Genomic DNA, 22,444 nt, shown 5'->3' with positions numbered 1-22,444 from the left:
AGGTTGAACCTATATGACTCTGATCTGCGATGGGAAGAGGGCTGTGTGCCTCAGGGGGGGACTTTGTGGTGATGGGGGGATTCTGATGTGATGGGGAGGCTGTGACATGAAGGGGGAATCTCTGACATTAAAGGGGGGCTTCTACAGTGAAGTTACCTTCATCAATGTGGTAGTGTGCATCGTCCCAGGCTCAGGTTTTCCACTGATAAGTAACATTTACATTTTGTACATTTTAGACTGGCGTGTCTTGAGATTTTACATACTTTTCAAGCAAAAAAAGGTTGAGAAATGCTGCCCTACATTATTTACAAAATGTTTATTCTCATACAAAGGGCTCAGTTCCCAAAGTTAAATGAAATTGATCCGCACTACCGCCATTGCTCTAAAATCTTCATTTTATTAAATCGACCACAGTAAAAACATCACAGGTACAAAGATTGACCTGTTTCGGCTTAACAAGCCTTAGTCATAACCCATGACCACCCAGTTCCCAAAGTGTTAACACAAGAAATAAGATCATAATTTAAAGTGGTTGTAAAGGAAAAACGTTTTTCCCCAAAAAATTACAAGCATGTCTATACTTACAGTGCAGCCCCGTACCTCCTCTACTCAGGTCCCCCACTTGCACTCCTTGCTCTTCTCCTCTGCCAAATGACCCCAATGGGAAGCTGCTTCCCATGAGGGCACTCACACAGGCTCACTCCCGAGCCCCGGTGCTGTGTCCATTGACAGACAGTAAGACTCTGCCCCACCCCCCCGCTCCCTTGTCACTGACTTTGATTGACAGCAGTGGGAACTAATTGCTACCACTGCTGTCACTGATTTTGATTGACAGCAGTGGGAACCAATGGCTCCCACTGCCTCAGCAATGCCTGTGGGACCCAGAAGTGAGGGGAGAGAACAGCTGCAGACATGAGGGCTCAAGTAGGTATAAGGAAAGGTGAGGGGCCAATACCGATGCCTAAACATTTTTACATTTTTTACCTTAATGCAAGGAATGCAATAAGGTAGAAAAAAATTTTAGTCTTTAGGCCAAGTGACTGGAATTGCAAACTTATTTGGATACACTAGTTAATGGTAATTTTATATGCAAGCACTTCTCCCAAAACACAACATGGTGTCTTCTCACCAGCAGTAGGCAATGGTGTCATAGAACCTAAAGGAAACCTGTCAAATCAAACTATGGCCCTCTTTACAAGGAAAGGAAGCTCTGACACAGCCTTCCCAATGCTTACAAAGAACTTGAATTAACAGAAAATAGAAATAAAGGATTTGTAAGAAATACTTATTCAAGAAAAAGGGCGAAAGCCTGCCACGGCTGGCTTCTCACTCTACAGAGACATTAGTATACTTTGTAGTTTTCAAGGAAGCCTTTATTGTCATTACTTATTCCCCTAATAGTGTCACTTTAATATTTACTGAGTCACTAATTTCGGAAAAATTATGCTGATCAGGAGATCAGTCTGACTTTCCAACCTGCTTACTTATTCTAGATAAGTGACTCTAAAAAGTATTGATACCAGATAGAGCCAGGCAACTGACATTTTCAGAAGTTGGCAATGCCAGCCTCCTTATTTTTTTCATTAGAGGTTTTCTTTTAAAGGTGCAGACTCTGAGGCTGTCATCCGTGTCTATTGGCCCTGGTCTGAAACAAGTCAGCAGGATGTGAGTTCTAATTTCAATGGTGTCATACCTATTATGGGTCAGTGTCTCACCTGCAAGTGAGATGTGGCTATGGAACATTAAGACAAGTCCCCTTAAAAGACACCTGTCTGTCTGTCCCAGTAGTGAGTTACTGACCCATTGATTGAGGGCAGGGGTGGACTGACAACCCATGGGGCCCCCGGGCAATAGGGGATCATGGGGCCCCTGTGTCCTTGCCCAAACTAAAAAAGCCTATGAAAAAGGTACCAGGGGCATCTCATGGAGCCCTCTACTGACCCCGGGCCCTCGGGCAGTGCCCAAGTTTCCAAATGGTCAGTCCGCCCCGACTGAGGATATGACTTCATTTTCTGCTTACTTGTAAAGGGTTAGTAATCCAGAATGTATTAAAGCCATTCGATTAACACAGTCAGACATCTAACATTTTAAGTTACAGATCAGCAATGACAGGCTCCAAAATAGTATATCTCTCATTTGTAATACATACCCTCCCTGCAGATATTACCAGTAGTATATATGTTAGTGAATCAAAAAATATATGTTAGTCAACCCAAAAAAAAAAGATAAGTAAATGTGATAACAACTGCACTGCTTAAAATTTCCCCACAGATTTCCAACTTATGAAGCATAAAAAATCAATCAGCACTGTGATCCAGGGGAAAAAAATAGACAAAAAAAAAGTAACAAAAAATTAGTAAAAAACAAGTCAAATATCATTGTTTTACATTCTTTTATTGGACATTGTTTATTTGATTCATAATTCTCTTGTTTTTTAACTTAACATTTATTTATTTATTATTTTTTCTTTTTTTGAAGTCTATATTTGTTGCATACGGTATATTGCCAAACGTATTGGTCGGCCTTCCTTTACACGCACATGAACTTTAATGGCATCCCAGTCTTAGTCCGTTGGGTTCAGTATTGAGTTGGCCCCGCCCTTTGCAGCTATAACAGCTTCAACTCTTCTGGGAAGGCTGTCCACAAGGTTTATGAGTGTATCTATGGGAATGTTTGACCATTCTTCCAGAAGCACATTTGTGAGGTCAGGCACTGATGTCGGGGGAGGAGGCCTGGCTTGCAGTCTACGCTCTAATTCATCCCAAAGGTGTTCTATCAGGTTGAGGTCAGGACTTTGTGCAGGCCAGTCAAGTTCCTCCACCCCAAACTGGCTCCTCCATGTCTTTATGGACCTTGCTTTGTGCACTGGTGCGCAGTCATGTTGGAACAGGAAGGGGCCATTCCCAAACTGTTCCCACAAAGTTGGGAGCATGAAATTGTGCAAAATGTCTTGGTATGCTGACGCCTTAAGAGTTCCCTTCACTGGAACTAAGGGGCCAAGCCCAACCCCTGAAAAGCAACCCCATACCATAATCCCCCCTCCACCAAACTTTACACTTGGCACAATGCAGTCAGGCAAGTATCGTTCTAATGGCAAACCCAGACATGTCCATTGGATTGCCAGACAGAGAAGCTCGATTGGTCACTTCAGAGAACACGTCTCCACTTCTCTAGTGTCCAGTGGTGGAGTGCTTTACACCACTGCATCTGACGCTTTGCATTGCACTTGGTGATGTAAGGCTTGGATGCATCTGCTCGGCCATGGAAACCCATTCCATAAAGCTATCTATGCACTGTTGTTGTGCTAACCTGAAGCCCACGTGAAGTTTGGAGGTCTTTAGCTATTGACTCTGCAGACAGTTGGCGGCTTCTGCGCATTATGTAGAGGCAGTCTGCATGCCTAGGTGCTTGATTTTATACACCTGTGGGCATGGAGGTGATTAAAACACCTGAATCCAATAATTTGGAGGGGTGTCCCAATACTTTTGGCAATATAATGTATATTCACTGGATCACAGTGCTGTACTATATGAGGGATTCATTTTTTGAGCTTTATAAATTAGATATCTCTCAACTGATCTTCTTTTGCTATGAAATCCCTCTGTTACTCTTTTCTTCTAAACTGTTCCCTTGTAATGGTGTGATATATAGATCTTTGTAACTAGGTTTAAATAAATTTAGAAGTGTGATATTGTGAAACACTTTTCTTACAGTCTAAATAATTGCTTTATTTTTCCAAGTTGCCGTAACAAAATTATGTCATGTGTATCAATGACCCTCAAAGAAGGTGCTTGATTTTACAGGCCCTCCTAGCCTTCCTCCTGGTGATGTGTCCTGTAGCTGCAGCCAGACATTCACAGATCAACAGCGACAGACAAACGGAATTCTACTCTGTCAGTCTTTATTTATTTTTGCTATTTTATTGGCTCAGTTATCCAGGAGAGAGAGCATTGGGGATACAGCATAGCAGCAAACCATCCCCTCCGCTAAGTACTATCTTTACCAGGGGCAGACTGACCATTTGGAAACTCGGGCACTGCCCGAGGGCCTGGGGTCAGTAGGGGGCCCCATGAGATGCCCCTGGTACCTTTTCCATAGGCTTTTTTGAGTTTGGGCAAGGACACAGGGGCCCCATGATCCCCTACTGCCTGGGGACCCCATGAGTTGTCAGTCCACCCCTGATCTTTACCACAGGTAATGCAGATTGGGTAATCAAGAAGGACACCTTCCTTTAAGTAAGTTCACCCCTCTCACAGACTTGTTGTGGACCTTTAAGCTAAGACTGCCAGTTTGTAATTGTGGATCTTTAAATTGTGACTGACCATCAAATGACTAAGCAGGGCTCTTCTTCACCTTTCATCCATGCAGCCTTCCCAAGAAGCATGAACTGGACCTCTCTAGAGCTTCATCCTCCCTGGCAACATGGCCTGGGAGGCAAGGACCTCTGGGCTCACACCCCCTACAAGCAGCAGGCCTGGGATTGAAGAACCTTCAAACCCTACATCCTCTCCATACAAAGCCTGGGAAAGAAGGACTGTTCTAGGAGGTCTTCCCAAATATTTATTCCCTTTCGTAGCCCACATCACTGACATATATCTCATCATTGATTGGCCAGGGTGAAATAAATATTCATTGCCTAATACATTCTATCTTCTTGTTAATGGTTGAACTGGATGAACTTTTGTCTTTTTTCAGCCAGACTAACTATGTACCTACATGTATTTTCTTTCTGTACTTACCTAAATATTCCTAACCCAATACATTATATATTCTTGCGCTACCTACTAAAGAGTGTTCGCAGAACGCAGAAGCAAAAAATGTCCTTGGGCATAGGGGAACCCAAAATACTGAGATTAGGTAAACAAACAGAATTCGCACTGGCTACGGCCTAGCTCTCAATACTAAATTTAGAATAGGGACATTCCAGCTCAAAGATATTCCACATATGGCAATGTAAACATTGTCACATTGTTCCAGCTTGGACCAGTGTAAATATGAATACATACCTGTGGAATCCTTGTGGAAGCTGGAAATCACTGTAGTAGATACCATACCTCTCAATGTTTTGAGATAGGAATGAGGGACACCTATCAGCAAAGGTATGTAGGCATAGGACACACACCCTGCCACGCCCCATTAAGGAGAATTATACATAATACATTATTAGTTAAACCCACAAGAGCTTTTGTTTTTAACACCACCATCCCTTTATACTGGCTTTTGAAATTTACAGATGCAGCAATTTGGATGAAAGGTTTAGCACTGGGAAACACTTTTTGAAAGATAATTTATTTATTACAGGTACTTAAAAAGTGCCGTCAATTTATGCAGCACTTTATATATATATTGTACATTTACATCAGTCCCTAACCCTCAAGGAGTGTACAATCTAAGCTCCCTAACCCACATAAACATACTGGGGCCAATTTAGACAAGAGCCAACTAACCTACCTATGTCCTATAACCTATGTCTTTGGTGTGTGGAAGGAAAACAGAGTACCCAAAGGAAACCCACACAGGCACAGGGAGAATATGCAAACTCCAGGCAGATGGTGCTGTGGTTGGGATTTGAACCGACAACCCTAGTACTGCCAGGTGGAAGTGCTAACCATTTAACCACTGTCCTACCTAATAGATAATAAACAATAGATAATAAAGCATTTTATATACAATTATATAGCTCTGACCAAAATGAGGGACAAATGAGGAGGAAAGAGGGACAGAGGGACTTTGTTCCAAATAAGGAACAGTCCCCCGAAATCAGGGACAGTTGGGAGCTATGGTTGATACCGCTACTCCAGTGATCTCCACTAGCTTTTGGGTCCTGTACCAAGAGGCTGCCCACCTGCATTGTAAACACAGGAATTTGCTCACTCAGAATTGAGGCAATGCTTTGCATTTTTTCAATGAATGCAAAAAGTTCTCTGATTGGATGAGATGGAGAATCAGGGAGGTGACATCATGATATCGACTTCGTCCTACTGTACTTTGTGGTTCAAAAGTGACTAAAGTATAGTAAACTTTATTATACACATACAACAGGGCTTGAAATGTCCACTTGCTTGCTCCCCCATGGCGAGTGGAAATTATTGTGGGAGCGAGTGTGTCCCCCAGGGCTGTCTTGCTGAGCAGGCTTGGAGCTCAGGCCACACTGGGAGCCGTCAGACTGCTCAATAGCAAAGCAAGGAGTGTGTGCTGTGCTTTCTGCCTCCCCCTAGAGTGCAGTACCTGGATCTGTGAGTGAACAACGAAGTACTGCAACTTTTTAGGGAGGGTGTACATGTGTGTGTGTCAGTGTATGCATGTACAATTGTACATGTGTCTGTGTGTATGTACATGTGTGTGTGTGCATGTACATGTGTGTGTGTTTGTGTGTATGTACATGTGTCTGTGCGTGTGTATTTCTGTGTATGTACATGTATCTGTGTATGTATGTACATGTGTCTGTGTGTATGTACATGTGTCTGTGCGTGTGTATTTCTGTGTATGTGTACGTGTCTGTGTGTGTGTGTGTGTTTATGTAGGTACATGTGTCTGTGTGTATGTACACGTGTCTGTGCATGTGTATTTCTGTGTATGTACATGTATCTGTGTGAATGCGTGTCTGTACGTGCCTGTGTGTACATGTGTCTCTGTGCGTGTGTGTACATGTTTCTGTGTGTGTGTATGTACATGTCTGTGTGTGTACAAGTGTCTCTGTTTGTTGGTGGCGAGTAACTCCAAGGCCTGGTTAGTATCTCAGGACTTGAAATTTTAAGCCCTGGTTATATATTGTAGGTATATAGTCACCTTTTCTTTTTTGTGAAACTGTAGTTCTGCATTTTGCTATATTTCCAAGAGATGGCAGAATTTCTCTCTGAAAAACTATGAATTAGCAATTCTTTTCTTCTACACTAGATGGTGATAAAGTTACACGTGTTCCTTTTGTGGGTGGTGACGTCCGGCCGTTACGGAGTGCAGTACTCGGTGTTCCCGCTGGGTGGAGAAGCTTTTCCCGGGAAGATTGAAGTTAGTGCGAGAAGAGGGGCGGAGGAGGTCCGGGCAGTGTGCGGGCTCCGCGTACCGGGGAGAGCGAGGTCGTGTACTCACCGCTGGGGGCATGTGAGCGTCACAGGGCGAAGGTGGGTGTGTACAAGTGTATGGGGGGTGTACAAGTCTATGGTGTGTATATGGGGTGTACAGGTCTATGGTGTGTGTGTATAGGTCTATGGTGTGTACAGGTCTATGGTGTGTATATGGGGTGTACAGGTCTATGGTGTGTATATGGAGGTGTACAGGTCTATGGTGTGTATATGGAGGTGTACAGGTCTATGGTGTGTATATGGGGTGTACAGGTCTATGGTGTGTATATGGAGGTGTACAGGTCTATGGTGTGTGTATTTGGGGTGTACAGGTCTATGGTGTGTATATGGGGTGTACAGGTCTATGGTATGTATATGGGAGGTGTATGGTATGAATATGGTATGTATATGGAGATGTACAGGTCTATGGTATGTATATGGAGATGTACAGGTCTATGGTATGTATATGGAGATGTACAGGTCTATGGTATGTATATGGGGTGTACAGGTCTATGGTGTGTGCATATGGAGGTGTACAGGTCTATGGTGTGTGCATATGGAGGTGTACAGGTCTATGGTGTGTGCATATGGAGGTGTACAGGTCTATGGTGTGTGCATATGGAGGTGTACAGGTCTATGGTGTGTGCATATGGAGGTGTACAGGTCTATGGTATGTCTATGGTGTGTATATGAAGTTGTACAGTTCTTTGTGTATATGGAGGTGTACAGTTCTTTGGTATGTATATGGGAGGTGTATGGTATGTATAAGGGAGGCGTACAGGTGTATGGTATGTATATGGGAGGTGTATGGTATGTATATGGGAGGTGTATGGTATGTATATGGGAGGTGTATGGTATGTATATGGGAGGTGTATGGTATGTATATGGGAGGTGTATGGTATGTATATGGGAGGTGTATGGTATGTATATGGGAGGTGTATGGTATGTATATGGGGTGTACATGTCTATGGTATGTATATGGGGTGTACATGTCTATGGTATGTATATGGGGTGTACATGTCTATGGTATGTATATGGGGTGTACATGTCTATGGTATGTACATGGGGTGTACTTGTCTATGGTATGAATATGGGGTTTACCTGTATATGGGGTGTACAGGTCTATGGTATGTATATGGGAGGTGTATATGGGGTATACAGGTCTATTATAAGTATATGGGATGTGTACAGGTCCATGGCATGCGTATGGGAGGTGTACAGGTCTATGGCATGCGTATGGGAGGAGTATATGTCTATTATAAGTAATATGGGGTATACAGATCTATTATAAGTATATGGGAGGTGGACAGGTCTATCTGGTATATGTGCTTTGGAGGTGGACAGGTCTATCTGGTATATGTGCATGGGAAGTGGACAGGTCTATGACATGTACAGTGAAGGAAATAAGTATTTGATCCCCTGCTGATTTTGAATGTTTGCCCACTCACAAAGAAATGATCAGTCTAAAAATCAAATGGTAGGTGTAGTGTAACATTGAGAGACAGAATAGCAACAAAAAATTCAGCAGAAATGCATGTCTAACAAATGATGACTGATTTGCATGTTCATGAGGGAAATAAGTATTTGATCCCCTTCACAAAACATGACTTAGTACTTGGTGGCAAATCCCTTGTTGGGATTTTGGCCCACTCCTCTTGGCAGATCCTCTCCAAGTCATTAAGGTTTGGTGGCTGACGTTTGGCACCTCGAACTTTCAGCTCCCTCCACAGATTTTCAATCGGATTAAGGTCTGGGGACTGGCTAGGCCACTCCAGGACCTTAATGTGCTTCTTCTTGAGCCACTCCTTTGTTGCCTTGGCCGTGTGTTATGGGTCATTGTCATGCTGGAACACCCATCCACAACCCATTTTCAATGCCTTGACTGAGGGAAGAAGGTTCTCACCCAAGATTTGATGGTACATTGCCCCGTCCATCGTCCCTTTGATACGGTGCAGTTGTCCTGTCCCCTTAGCAGAAAAACACCCCCAAAGCAGAATGTTTCCACCACCATGTTTGACAGTTGGGATGGTGTTCTTCCTCCTCCTCCAAACACAGTTGAGTTGATGCCAAAGAGCTCGATTTGGTCTCATCTGACCACAACACTTTCAACCAGTCCTCCTCTGCATCATTCAGATGTTCAGTGGCAAACTTCAGACGGGCCTGGACATGTGCTTTCTTGAGCAGAGGGACCTTGCGGACACTGCAGGATTTCAGTCCTTGTCGGCATAGTGTGTTACCAATTGTTTTCTTGGTGACTGTGGTCCCAGCTGGCTGGAGATCATTGACAAGATCCTCACGTGTAGTTCTGGGATGATTCCTCACTGTTCTCATGATCATTGACACTCCACGAGGTGAGATCTTGCATGGTGCACCAGACCTAGGGAGACTGACAGTTGTTTTGTGTTTCTTCCTTTTGCGAATGATTGTACCAACTATTGTCACCTTCTCACCAAGCCGCTTGGTGATAGTTTGGTAGCCCAGTCCAGCCTTGTGTAGGTCTACAATCTTGTCCCTGACATCCTTGGACAGCTCTTTGGTCTTTACCATGGTGGAGAGTTTGGAATCTGATTGTTTGATTGCTCCTGTGGACAGGTGTCTTATACAGGGAACAAAATGAGATTAGCAGCACTCCATTTAAGAGACTGCTTCTAATCTCAGCTTGTTACCTGTATGAAAGACACCTGGTAGCCAGAAATCCTGTTGAATGATAGGGGATCAAATACTTATTTCCCTCATGAACATGCAAATCAGTCATCATTTGTTAGACATGCATTTCTTTTGAATGTTTTGTTGCTATTCTGTCTCTCAGTGTTACAATACACCTACCATTCAATTTTTAGACTGATCATTTCTTTGTGAGTGGGCAAACATTCAAAATCAGCAGGGGATCAAATACTTCCTTCCTTCGCTGTATATGGGAGCTGTGCAGGTCTACGATGTGTGGATAGGGGTGTACCTGCTGTCTGAAGGGGATGATCTCTGGCAGCCCCTGTTTTTGGGGGGGTGGTTTGGCGAGATATCCAGGATCTAAACAGACCTCAGGTGTTCCACCTTTGAGACCGTAAAGGAAATTAGGGACACAGCCCTCAGTCTCCATCTCTGCAGCCTCAGCTGCACAGAATGAATGGACAGGAAGAGCTCTGTATACAGCTTCCCATTCATTTACAAACGGAAGTTTGGTGACAGTTTACAATGCTTCATTTATGAATGGACAGACTCGGCGATCACTACTGATCACTGACTCTGTCCATTCTGAAAACGAGGCCAGCGGGAGAGTGAAGGGGGGAAATTAGGCAGCGCTGCAGAGGGGTGAGGGCAGAAGAGCACACAGAGGCCCAGTGGCAGCAGGAGCGGGATAGGAGGGGTGGCATGTAGAGGAACGGATGCCCTCCACTTTCCTCCTGCAGCGGCTGAAGGCCAGCAGGAAGGAGAGGGGGAGAAGCAGACTTCCAGCGATTGCAGGAGGAAAATGGAGGACATCAGTTCCTCTACTTTCCCCCCCCCCCTCCTATTCAGGTGTACAGGGGAGCCGCACGGGCCCCCTGGAGCATGGGGCCAGGTCGCAATAGCGACCCCTGTAAGTACGCCCCTGGGGTGAATACTGTACATGTGTGTTGTAAGGGATAAGAAGTTATTAAAAAGTTTCACATTTAGTTCTAAATACTTAATTGTACGCCAGAGAAATGTACGTGTGTGTCTACACTCAAATATATGTTCACTGAAAAAAATTAAATACTGATACATTTTTTTGCAGGTAAAAAATTTATTTTTTTACTTGGGATCTGCAGAGCATTGCACCCACAGGTGTAATGTCAGTCGCCCTCAAACTCACATATAGGCAGACAGTTACTGAGATCCAGGAAGAATCAATGAACTATGAGAGTGCTCACTAGCGCCCTCAGTTCATGGAGAACTACAAGCCACTTGCTGTGGTGGCAGATGGTAACTATTGTTCATTCATTCACAAAACTCTGTGTGGTGGAGCCCCCGCCAACTGTCACAATGGGGGGGATCAGTTGGGGTGCAGACCGTCACGTTAGTAACATGTTATACCTTGAATATGGTTGTCGCATGTTACTAAAGGTGAGCTTCTCCTTTAACCCCTTTTGCTGCCAGAGCCGTGTTTTGTGTTTTTTGCACGCATGTTTAAGAAATCATTTTAGGTCTGAACATTACCTAAAAACCACAATACATTCTATATTTTCTGAAAGCAGACACCCTAGTGCAGGGGACTCCAAACTTCAGAAACAAAGGGCCAGTTTCTTGTCCTTCAGACTTTGAGGGGGCCGGACTGTGGCCAGTGTGAGTAGAAAGGGCCCTGGTGTTAATGGGAGCAAATAATGGTGTCATTGGGAGGAATAATGCCCCATCATTGGTGTCAGTGGGAGGAATAGTGCTCCATCCCTGGTATCAGTAGGAGCAAGTGTGCCCCATCACCGGTGTCTGTGGCGGGAGTAGTGCCCCATCACCGGTGTCTGTGGCGGGAGTAGTGCCCCATCACCGGTGTCTGTGGTGGGAGTAGTGCCCCATCACCGGTGTCTGTGGCGGGAGTAGTGCCCCATCACCGGTGTCTGTGGCGGGAGTAGTGCCCCATCACCGGTGTCTGTGGCGGGAGTAGTGCCCCATCACCGGTGTCTGTGGCGGGAGTAGTGCCCCATCACCGGTGTCTGTGGCGGGAGTAGTGCCCCATCACCGGTGTCTGTGGCGGGAGTAGTGCCCCATCACCGGTGTCTGTGGCGGGAGTAGTGCCCCATCACCGGTGTCTGTGGCGGGAGTCGTGCCCCATCACCGGTGTCTGTGGTGGGAGTCGTGCCCCATCACCGGTGTCTGTGGCGGGAGTAGTGACCAAGCGCCAGATATAGGTAGGCAAAGGGCCACATCCGGGCTGCAGTTTGGAGACCACTGCCCTACAGAATAAAATGGTGATAGTTCCAATTTTTTATGAAATACAATATTACCGCATAGGTCTACGAAATGCAAAATTTCAGTAAAAAAACACTTTAAAAGCCCCCTATAGGGCTGCAATTTAGCGTTACGGAGATGGTCTGGTGCTAGAATTATTGCTGTCACTACGGCGTGCGCAGCAATATGTAACGTGTATCGCAATCAATGTTTTCATGTGTAGGAGCCCCCGACACGTGCGTTTACATTTCTACGGGCTTATATGTGGGAGGCCTTTTTGGGGGGGGGGATTTTATGTGCTTGGGTGTAACTTTTATTTTTTACAATTTACTTTTATTTTTTTTTCATCACATAGGAGACAAAAAGTCCCCTATGTGATGTTTTTTGGAGACAGATTCTCTTCAATGAGACATCCAGGGTCTAAAAGATCCTGCTTGTCTCCTCTGTGCTCCACTGAATGTAATGTAGTGCAGATCACATTGCAATTCATTCTTTGCCAGCCATACTGGCTGGGGAAACTGACAGGGGACCTGGAAGTGACATCAACACGTTGCTGCCCAGGTCAGCAACAAGGAGGGGAGGAGAGCGGACGTGTGTCTCCACTGTATCAATGGAGGGAGCCATGGTTGTAACCCAGGCTGGGCTTTACGTATGTCTGTTTTAACCATCTCCATTATATGGGGCTGATGAGGTTATTATTATTATACAGGATTTATATAGCGCCAACAGTTTGCTCAGCGCTTTACATATAACGGGAGACAATACAGCAACAATACAGTTCAATACAAAAGGGATAGGAGGGCCCTGATCCTTGGAGCTTACAATCTAAGAGATAAGTAGTTTACAGAAAGAAAAGATTATAACTTTTTTTTTTTTTTTTCCCTCACAGGACGTGACAAGGACACAGTATTTTTGGCAACATCAACAGATATTTTTTGTACTTGCTGAAAATGTTGTAAGCCGAGAAAAAACGAATGCAGCCACCACATTTCGGGACTGGTAAGCGGAAATATAACTGTTTTCTTATTTGGGATCAGTTGCACTTTAACCCCTTCCTGGCAGTCACCTGAATGGGCTAGAGCTACACAGGAGACTGTTTGTTTGTTTTTTTGTATCCCAATGACATTCAATAGGAATAGATCACTAGGTGTAGTAAATGATCAGTGAATAATTGGAATGAATGGCTCCCTATGGAGTAGGCTACACAAGTAGGATGTACTGTATATCCTTTCAGATGAATGGAGCATTGTGTGATCCTACAAGACTGCTACTACATGATTCTTGTGTAGCCTACCCTATAGGAGGGATTTGTTTAGCAATCATTTCATACGTCTAGAGATTTTAGTTAGTCAGACTCCGCTTGCTGTAGTGTAGTGGTAGTCTGTTTAAGTGAAATGCTAAAATCTTTGTAAAAGAGGTTATAATGACCCGTGTAGTACTACCAGGGCAGAAAAAGTAAGAGACAACTGAATGGGGGGCCCAGATGTTTTCACACAGGGGCCCCTTGCTGATCATGTCTGCCACAATCAATCTATAAGAGTGGGGGAGATTTACATCACAACCCAGTTAGCCCTGAAATCAAACAATGGATTGGCCACAGCTGGGCTAATAGTGCACCTAAAGGTAAACATTTGTTCTTTTATGTCGTGGATAAAGTGGGGGTGAATTAAATCCCTGGCCAGACTTGGACTACTGATAGGCCCTCCGTTGGAGAGATTTACCCTCACTAGTTGCCCTGTTGATTGTAATCACTGGGATGGAGGGCGATGGGGAAAATATAATGTTGCTACTAGAACAGGAAGTGAGGGTAATCTCCCAATGGGTACACATTCTGATGATCACAATCTGTAACTATGGAGAAATTTCCTCACGCTTCCCATTGTATCTCCAGAATGGCAAGTGAAGCAATCTCTGCCAAGCAGGGCTTTTTTTCTCAGAGAATAGGTGCAGCTACTCCCACCTCCAAGCACCGGCTCTTGTCTCTGCCTCCTACCCACCTCCCAGTACCACCCCATTTAGATAATATATAACCCCACCAGCAACAATAGATTGCTCTGAAACAACATACCCCACCAGTAACAATAGATCCATTTAGGCAACAATAGACCCCCCCCATGGCCAGCACCAAAAGGCCTTCCAGCACACCACAACACCCTTTGCCAATACACAAATTTAGTGCTGGAGGTGCCAGAACTGTGTTCCCCTTCGTTCCCGATGGGGGAAAAAGTCCTGCCCCTAAGAGAACGGAATTTTAGAAAAATCTCATAAGGGCTCTAAACATTCCCTTCATGTCCAAAATGGAAAAAGAAACGTTTTTTGTCTATTAGAAACACTATTAGAAATGTACACTCTTCCAAGAAAGATGGATCTTTGCCCCCTTATTTTGCTGTACATGGTCATGGTCAGGAATGGAAGGTCACCTATGATCTCCTGAGATAATATGCTGAAATTTCCTCCAGAAAATGCCAGTAGCCTGGCTGCAGTGAGGTGTATTGGCTGCATAGGCTGCAATAAAGCCATAGCACTGTTGTATTCCTTCCCCACTATTCCAAAGCAAAGGAAACCGTTTTGCCTGGAGTTGGACTTGCTAACCTCTTATTATGGATTTGATTGGGATCTGCAATTAAGATCTTTAAAGCACGATGACCCACAAACAAGCAATTACATTAATCATTACCAGTAATCAGGTCAGCTAAATAGATGTAATTGCTTGTCATGAGGTGCTGTAGCACCTTGTGTGTCAGAATGGATGTTCTGTCGGGAACCTGCTGAAGGGAAAAGCATTTTAGTTTTGGCCAGACTAGGGAAGGGATAGAACGTTGGTGGTTGTTGTTTTTTCTATTACTCTCTTGTGGAGATTTTCCTTTACTTCCTGTCTTGAAGGTACAACAGGAAGTAAGAGGAAATCATCTTACACCCCAGTGACACCAATCCCAACTTTGAAATTGTGCGACTTACAGTGAAGTCGCACGATTTCAAAGTCGGATGACCTGCTGATTTGAGGTGCGATTTGCAAAACATCTGGTACAGATGTCTATGCAAATCACACCAAAAGTAGTGAATGCACTACTTATAGAAATATGACCGCTGTAATTGTGGACAATAGGGTGCAACTTGCCATGCGATTTGCAAGTTGTATGGCATTCAAATCACATGCCAAGCTGCACCCGGTGTGACCGGGGTTTAGGGCCCGTTCATGCTATATGCAGTGACTTTTTTTGCCCTGGAACAAAACGGGTCACTGCAAAGGAACATAGGGAACAATGGTGCCTTATTCACGGCACAACTTCAAGTGAAAGTAAAGACATAAAAAAATTTAAAAGAGAATGTAGTATCTCGTCACTGCCAGATGCCAGTCCCTTTACAACGGATGACATTAAAAAGCATGCCAATTTACATGAAACCGCATGCTAAATTCACATAAACAAGCATGCGTTTTCAATGCGTTTCAGTGAGGTTTTATGTGTGATGTGGTGTGAACGGGCCCTTAGACTAGGTGCGCACTAGCCTGCTTGGGAAAACAGTAAAAACGTATTTATTTTACTAGCCTCTGGCAGGGGGTGGTGTGCTTTGCATTTCAGTGCGGGAAAAATGTCACCAGCACACCAAGGATCACCAATATGGGTCCAAAGGTTTTAATGAACGATCACATAGTTACAGCAAGGCAACATTTTGGAGTCTCGCAGGACCCCTTCATCAGGCATGTGACCACATGCGGGTCACATGCCTGATGAAGGGGTCCTGCGAGACTCCGAAACGTTGCCTTGCTGTAAGTATGTGATCGTTCATTAAAACCTTTGGACCCATATTGCTGATCCTCGGTGTGCTGGTGACATTTTTCCTTGCTGATTTTGTTCGGTTCCACACAGCCATTTTTAACGCAGGAACGTGTGTGTTTGGATTGTACACGTACATTTCAGTGCATCGCACTCCTTTGTGGGGTTTTTTTGTATTCTCTTGTGGATATTTCTTTGCTTCCTGTCCTGGAGATACAACAGGAAGTAAGATGAAATCTCCCCAAAGTGAGAAACAATCATCTCAAGGGGCCCTTCACACCATGCTCAGTTCCCCCCCCCAACCCCAACTTTTAAGTATCAGAAAGCATCCTGGTTCTGGCAATCCCATAGTTGTCTATTGGGACACAAAAGCTGCGTGGATGCAGCCACTGCTACCAAGGTGACATTCAAGTGGGTGCAAATGCACGGCCCCGAACGTATCCACAGTGAGTTCAGGGGCATGCAGCAGGCACCCACATGGATGTCATATGGGGAGAAGTGGTTGCATCTGCGGCCATTGTGTCCCAGTAGATATGAATGGGACTGCCAGCACCAGGATGCATGGAACACCTGTGGATCCCCATGCAGGTAAACACGGCCTTGCATGGGGCTCAAATTGCCCCTTGTGGAAGGAAAAAAAAAACGTGATGGGTTCTATCTCTCCAGTATATTCAAAACTGAAAAAAATAGCTATATATACACTTTAAACCTCTTGCACACAGACAAAATTTACTGATGTTTAGGCTTTACTCATGCAGCATATACAATGGGTATAGAAAAGAATCACTCGCCCATCCCCTTTAAAATGATCACATGTTGTTGCTTTGCAGCCTGAAATGAAGACAAACACAGTTTTTGTTTTATCCAGCTGTATTTACTCAGTGCAACTTATAACAATCAAGTGAAAGATATAACACCAACATGTCAATTTAAAAATAAATAAATAAAAAACAGAATCACTGAGTTGGAAAAAGGATTGCCCCCTTCTAAAAATGACTCAATCAGGTGTAGCTAATCGCCTACGCAATGGCACACGAGTCATCTATGATCAGCTGTGGTCATTTTGATTGGCTCAACATGAAAAGAGCTTTCCTGGAGCATTTCAGTCCCTGCTTTATCAATGCCTAGAAGCACAATGAAGACTGTTATTAAGAAGTGGAAGGTATATGGTACAATAAAGACCCTCCCTGGGTCAGGACGTTTGCTCCAAACTGGATGAAAACGCCAGGAGGAAACTGGTCCGAGAGGCTACCAAGAGGCCTACAGCAACTCTGAAGCAGTTGCAGGGATGTATGGCAGAGTGGTCATTGTGTGCATATGACAATATCACAAATTCTCCAGAAATGTGGCTTGTGTTGGAGGGATGCAAGAAAAAAGCCGCTCCTCGAGAAAGGCCACATGCAGTCACCACTGAGCTTTGCCAAAATGCACCTTGACGATTCTGAGGCCACATGGAAAAAGGTGTTATGGTCAGATGAGACTAAAATTGAAATATTTGGTTTCAACACTAAATGATATGTCTGGCGGACATCCAATCCAGCTCACCATCCAAATAACACCATTCCTACAGTAAAGCATGGAGTTGGTAATATCCTGTTATGGGGGGTTCTCTGCAGCAGGGACTGGAGCACTTGTCAGGATAGAAGGAAAAAATGGATGGGGCAAAACACCAGCAAATTCTTGAGGAAAATCTGCTCTCTGCCAAAAAGTCAATTGGAAGAAGGTTTACCTTCCAACAAGACAATGTCCCAAAGCACACAGCAACATTGACCACATAGTGTTTGAAGGAGACAAAGGTATATGTCCTTGCATGGCCTAGTCAGAGCCCAGACTTAAACCCCTTTGAAAATCTGTGGAATGACTTGAAGACTGCAGTCCACAAACAGTCACCATCAAATCTAATGGAACCTGAGCAGTTCTGCAAAGAGCGGGCAAACATTGCAAAGTCTAGATGTGCCAAGTTAGTAGAAACATATCCCAACAGACTAAAGGCTGGAAATAAAATGCAAAGTGGTTCAACCAAATACTGAATACAAAGGGGTGATCCTTTTCCAACTCTGTGATTCTGTTTTTTAATTTTTTTTTTTTATCTCTGACATGTTGGTGTGATATCTTTCACTTGGATGTTATAAGTTGCACTGAGTACAGCTGGATAAAACAAAAACTGTGTCTGTCCTTATTTCAGGCTGCAAAGCAAGTAAATCTGAATATTTTTAAGGGGGATGATTCTTTTCTATACCCACTGTACTAGTGTTTTTATTTACAGATCTGAATGCAGCAACACACATGTCCCTAGTTAAATTTAAGAAAGGGGGAAAAATGAACTGGAACGCATTAAAAACACACTCAAATGAGCCAAAAATGTGCATGCGGAAACACATCCAGAACGCATATGGACTGTGTTTCAATAGTGTGAACCGGCCTTTACTGATGTTATTACATGTGTTTTCTAGGAGAAAAGTTCCTGTATAATAAGTAAAACACTTGAGTATAGATGACCCGTATGCATACATAATGTTTTTATGATCATTTATTTTTCCCCTTTGTTTAGGCTTTATTTTACATGCTTACAAATGCATATACATGTGTGTATACACCTAAGTACATAAAGCACATCTTGCAGATTTTTAGATTCTATATTACAGATCTGAAAGCAGCTCATGTTTACACCCCCGAGTGAATGGCTCCATTGAAAACAATGCAGCTGTGTTCAGATCCATATTTTAAAAAAACACTTGTATAGGCATTTTTTTTTAATTGCCACGTGAATGAAGCCTAACACAGAATCCAAAAATCTGCATCTAAGAACATGGATAATCATCCGTTTACATCCCCAACTGTCAACATCTGTTTGTTGAAACTGATCAAAATCCTATTTTTTGTTTCATTTAAAGAAAAAAAAAATGGAAAGGACAAAAAACAGATGTAAATGGTCTGTTTTTGCATCCGTTTTTGTGTTGGTAGTGGATGTAAAAAACAGATATAAAAACTGATGTGAAACTGTTGTGAACTTCATCCATTTTTTCTTTGACTGAGCGAATGAAACCAATGGTCTGCGTGTGTGAAAGGCTCCTAAACATATCTATACAGAAGTATTTTACTGATCATTACACAGAAACTTTGCTCCTAGACAACACGTGTGTAATAACCTCCAGTACAAATTTTTTTTTTTTATGGCTGTGTGAAGGAAGTCTACTCAGGATCTTGTTGACACAAAGATCTTGAGTAAAATGACCCGTAAAGATTCGGCATATACACACTTATAGGTATGTATGCGTATACATGCATACAATTCTTCATCCGTTTCTAGTTGCTAGTGCTGCAATATACATGTATACATGCGTATGCCTTGTGTGTGTGCATCAATTACTGCACTCAAACATAACATTTTCTATTTTTATTCTACGGCCTCTTTCACTGTATTACTGGTCTTCATGTAGCTGTATGCGTTGTTAAATGGACAACAATGCACCTGTGTTCAGATCGGTCACAAAAAAACCCCCCAAAAAAGTGGCTTTTTTTTACTCCATGTGCAAGAGGCCTTAAATCAAGCTCATAACAAGACATGTGCATTGTTCTCAGGTCACATGCATGGAGTACGTGTGTACAGGTGTAGACTATACATGTGTCAGATACCCGTCTCAGTGCTCAGTATTACTCATTTATGGATATATAATTTGTTGTACTAAAATGACATCCTTGTAAAGCACTAATGCAACTTGTTAACCTGGAGTTGGACGGCTCAGTAATGTTGAAGATTGAAGGTTTGAATATCCGCAGTGCCTGTCATGGGCCTAAGGACACATACCGTGATGTTTACAAGCAGCGTGTGACAAATCCAAGCATTACCTATGACAACTTGGTTTTGTTAAGTTTAATTTGCCAGTAATCAGAAAAATGTGTGAGCATGCTGGAAAATCTCTGTGACCACATGCCAGTCATTCAGGTGTAAGTACATCACCTGTCTTTTATACTAGCATCTGTGCATCAGCAGTCATGCTAGCAGAGGGGGGGCTGGTGCTGTCAATCAATCAAGAGTTGCATGGTGCTGTCAACCAATCAAGAGTTGCACGGTGCTGTCAATGTTACAAATACAGCTTGGTGATTGGGGGAGACAGCACAGAGATAACCTCATCGGTAATCCTTTGTACCTTCACATTCAGGAGTTTTGACCATGCTGTATTGCTGTGGCTGTAAATGGTCAGGACCTGGCTATGGGGTCTAGTAGGGGGATCTGAATTAGAGAACTGGGTACATTATATTCTTTTTTTTGTTAACCAAAGAGCTGTTTGCCTCCCTGCTTTCACTATTCTGCATGAGGGAGAGTGAGCCCTTTCACTGTCCACATGCTGGAATGGACAACCTTGACACTCCAGTTGAGGTGAAACTAATCTCATCATGAATCTGGGGGGTAGGTAGATGGTGCTGAACCTGAGAGCTGGAAGTCTTGTGTTCAAATTGATGTCACTGATATTGATAACCCTGTGGCCATCTGATTGGTAGGTAGCTTCTGTAAACAAAGGGGTTACCATAGTGAGCCTGGGTTGTGTGTACAAAACTGTGTTCCAGAAATAAGTGCCACACCAAAAGGTAAGAATCCAGAATTCAGTTTATTCTGGTCATTGATGGTGGTATAACATCCAACGTGTTTCAGGGGCCACCCTTCATCAGGGCTAGAATATGTCATAAAAGGTGGAAACAAAATAAATAATGGAAATGTATTTTACTGAGGAAGGGGGATGGACGCCCGAAACACGTTGGAATGCTATACCCCATATACACGTTGGAATAAACTTCACCATGGATTCTTACCCTTTGGTGTGGCTCCTCAATCTTCGGATCAGAATTGTATCATGGCTGTGGGGGTCATTGCCTGTGGCTGTCAGCTTTGCAATTACTTTATGGAACTTGTAGTTCCACAACAACTAAAGTGGTGAGGTTGCCTTCCCCTGCTTTATGTGGTCCAGTTGTGTCTTTGATGGTTCATCTTCTTGTTCATGGCTGACAATATGAGTGATCCAGATCCCATCCTGAGCCTGATGCTAGAGCACATACCAGCCGTAGTCCAGAAAACATCCCTCTTCCCCAGGGCTCTAGGATATAATTGAATACTGTTTCTAATTATTTTATCTAATTATAGCTCTTTGTCAAATCCAGTTTCCAGATCTGGGTTTATTAGTCTGAGCTGCCGTTGGTGGTGGCGTCCTCTAATTAATTTAGAGAACTATTTTAAATATCTTTTATCAGGTGACTCAACCTGTTCAGGAGCTCTCACTTCCCTGGCAGGTTCTTCACACCTTCTATTGTCACATAATATATATAGAACAGCTTTACGAGGGCTAGAGACACAGCTGGGTACTGAGAGCAGGAATTCTATAATACCTCGTTTATTGAAATACACAAAGAATGCTCTATAACTCCAAATATGACAACCAGTTCTTAGAAAAAAGCTACAAACTCCATGCAGCTGACAGATACAATTTATATGCTGGATATATACTGAGCTTGTCAGTGCAATAAAATTGTGAAATGAGTGAGGCAATCTATGACCAGGCTTGGGTTTGGGGTTATATGCAAGTGGTACTTAGCGGGTATACTTTTTAAACATATCCTCCAAAGGGAATACATTATTCAGAATAACTTAAGGCGACCATACATGGATCAAAATTCGGCAAGTTCAACAGGTGCTGACCGAATTTCAGTCCGTGTTTGGATGCCATGGTTGTACAGATCTACCGATCTACCAATCAGCTTCTGTAGAACCAGCCTGTTGGGATTTAGCCAGTTGATCAGTGTTGCCAGCTGTATCTGGCAACACTGATCAGTTTATTCTGATGACAGCGAAGTCTACACAGTGGGAATGGGGGAATCAGGTCATTGTTCACGAAGAAAAAATTATGACTGTATGAGTGTCTTACAATGTGTACAAGAATGTTTAATGTCATATTTCTGAGAATTACATTAACTGTATACATGTCTACAGCAAAACTTTACCAGAATATTAATGAATATTAATTATTGTTATACTATGCTGAATCTTTAAAGCTAAACTGTGGACAAACAGCTTAAAGGGTAACTCCACTTTTGTGGGGAAAAAAAAAATAGCAAATAAAAAATAGCGTATACAATTGCCACACAAGTCCTATTGTAATTGAATATTCTTAAAAATGACCTTTTCTTTTTACTCTGCAGTGCTGTAATTTTCTGTAAAAAGAAATGCACTATGGCAGCCTGGACACATTCTACACACCTGCTTGTGTGATTGGGTCATTGATTTTTTCCAGAAGTCTGCACTAAGATACAAGTCAGATAAGGAGCATCCCCTGCAACAAAAATGCCATTTTTGGTAAGGTACACCCAAAGGGAAATCACATCTAAAAGGATGCAGACCCTGCCAATTCCTCATTAGAACCCTGCAGGTGCAGCAGCTGATTGATAATTATAAAGTCACTCCCATGCACATTCATTTTGTATGCGAACACAGATAAACAGCTATTTCTTCTGAATAACAAAAGGTAGGAATCTGCAACAAAGTTTGTTAAAATTTATCACCCAGAGAAGAATGTTTTGTTCTCAACAAAAGTGGAGTTACTCTTTAATGCACATTTAAAATTCACACCAGTTGTATAAATTGCCACAGGATTTTGTAATTTTTCTATTACTTTTGTCATTTATACACCTCAGCCAGACAGTACAGTCAGGAGG

At 43.2% G+C, this 22,444-nt stretch overlaps 1 protein-coding gene across 1 annotated transcript in view; it reads left to right on the top strand.

The window, feature by feature from the left end:
• Positions 1-6,960: 6,960 nt before the first annotated feature.
• Positions 6,961-22,444, top strand: part of PKN3 (protein kinase N3) — a 79,669-nt gene continuing 64,185 nt past the window's right edge. Inside the window, exons 1-2 of the mRNA XM_089669133.1 lie at positions 6,961-7,121; positions 12,853-12,962. The gene's annotated coding sequence lies outside the window, so the exon portion shown is untranslated. The remainder of the gene's footprint in view (positions 7,122-12,852; positions 12,963-22,444) is intronic.

Source organism: Staurois parvus, unplaced genomic scaffold (genome assembly GCF_062004578.1).
Source record: "Staurois parvus isolate SC_StPar_1 unplaced genomic scaffold, SC_StPar_1.0 ptg000068l, whole genome shotgun sequence".
Taxonomy (NCBI): domain Eukaryota; kingdom Metazoa; phylum Chordata; class Amphibia; order Anura; family Ranidae; genus Staurois; species Staurois parvus.
This window is presented reverse-complemented; position numbering and strand designations above follow the sequence as displayed.